The sequence below is a fragment of the Oncorhynchus nerka genome, unplaced genomic scaffold (genome assembly GCF_034236695.1).
Source record: "Oncorhynchus nerka isolate Pitt River unplaced genomic scaffold, Oner_Uvic_2.0 unplaced_scaffold_1372, whole genome shotgun sequence".
Lineage (NCBI taxonomy): Eukaryota > Metazoa > Chordata > Actinopteri > Salmoniformes > Salmonidae > Oncorhynchus > Oncorhynchus nerka.
In genome coordinates, this window is record NW_027039975.1 from 41,421 (window position 1) to 43,600 (window position 2,180).

The window sequence follows — 2,180 nt, forward strand, 5'->3', positions numbered from 1 at the left end:
ACAGAGGTGATGTGGTTGGGGGTTTGTCAGATAGGAAGGCACATATCTCTGCCCCTGCCCCTTGTGGTAGGAACTGAGATTACAGAGTGTTGGCCAGACTTCCAGTTTGGTATAGCCAAGGTGGGCTTTTCATTCTCTAGCTGTTAATCCATTATTATCAAGAGTTGGGCTGCATGGGGCTGAAACCACCACCTTGGGGCGGGAAATAGCTTATAGCTGAAGCGGATTTCTGCTAGAAATCGTAATGGATGTTCATTTGGTCATGGGTATTGGTCATGGGGGAAGGTATTGGTCATGGGGGGAAGGTATTGGTCACGGGGAAGGTATTGGTATTGGTCACGGGGAAGGTATTGGTCACGGGAAGGTATTGGTCACGGGAAGGTATTGGTCATGGGAAGGTATTGGTCATGGGGAAGGTATTGGTATTGGTCATGGGGAAGGTATTGGTCATGGGGAAGGTATTGGGGAAGGTATTGGGGGAAGGTATTGGTCACGGGGAAGGTATTGGTCACGGGGAAGGTATTGGTCATGGAGAAGGTATTGGTCACGGGAAGGTATTGGTCATTGGTCACGGGGAAGGTATTGGTCACGGGGAAGATATTGGTCACGGGGAAGATATTGGTCACGGGGAAGGTATTGGTCACGGGGAAGGTATTGGTATTGGTCATGGGGAAGGTATTGGTCACGGGGAAGGTATTGGTATTGGTCACGGGGAAGGTATTGGTCATGGGGAAGGTATTGGTCATGGGGAAGGTATTGGTCATGGGGAAGGTATTGGTATTGGTCATGGGGAAGGTATTGGTATTGGTCATGGGGAAGGTATTGGTCATGGGGAAGGTATTGCTATTGGTCATGGGGAAGGTATTGCTATTGGTCATGGGGAAGGTATTGGTCACGGGGAAGGTATTGGTCACGGGGAAGGTATTGGTCACGGGGAAGGTATTGGTCACGGGGAAGGTATTGGTCACGGGGAAGGTATTGGTCACGGGGAAGGTATTGGTCACGGGGAAGGTATTGGTCACGGGGAAGGTATTGGTCATGGGGAAGGTATTGGTCATGGGGAAGGTATTGGTCATGGTCATGGGGAAGGTATTGGTATTGGTCATGGGGAAGGTATTGGTATTGGTCATGGGGAAGGTATTGGTCATGGGGAAGGTATTGGTATTGGTCATGGGGAAAATATTGGTATTGGTCATGGGAAGGTATTGGTCATGGGTAGGTATTGGTCATGGGAGTATTGGTCATGGGTAGGTATTGGTCATGGGTAGGTATTGGTCAGGTATTGGTCATGGGGAAGGTATTGGTCACGGGGAAGGTATTGGTCATGGGGAAGATATTGGTCATGGGGAAGGTATTGGTCATGGGGAAGCTATTGGTCATGGGGAAGGTATTGGTATTGGTCATGGGGAAGGTATTGGTCACGGGGAAGGTATTGGTCATGGGGAAGGTATTGGTCATGGGGAAGGTATTGGTATTGGTCATGGGGAAGGTATTTGAAGGTATTGGTCATGGGGAAGGTATTGGTCGGGGAAGGTATTGGTCAGGGGAAGATATTGGTCATGGGGAAGGTATTGGTCATGGGGAAGGTATTGGTCATGGGAAGGTATTGGTATTGGTCATGGGGAAGGTATTGGTATTGGTCATGGTGAAGGTATTGGTCATGGGAAGGTATATGTCATGGGGAAGGTATTGGTCATGGGAAGGTATTGGTATTGGTCATGGGAAGGTATTGGTCTTGGTGGGGAAGGTATTGGTCATGGGGAAGGTATTGGTATTGGTCATGGGAAGGTATTGGTCATGGGGAAGGTATTGGTATTGGTCATGGGAAGGTATTGGTATTGGTCATGGGAAGGTATTGGTCATGGGAAGGTATTGGTATTGGTCATGGGGAAGGTATTGGTCATGGGGAAGGTATTGGTCATGGGAAGGTATTGGTCATGGGGAAGGTATTGGTCATGGGGAAGGTATTGGTCATGGGGAAGGTATTGGTCATGGGGATTCTATTGGTCATGGGGAAGCTATTGGTCATGGGGAAGGTATTGGTATTGGTCATGGGGAAGGTATTGGTATTGGTCATGGGGAAGGTATTGGTCATGGGGAAGGTATTGGTCATGGGGAAGGTATTGGTCATGGGGGAAGGTATTGGTATTGGTCATGGGGAAGGTATTGGTCATGGGTAG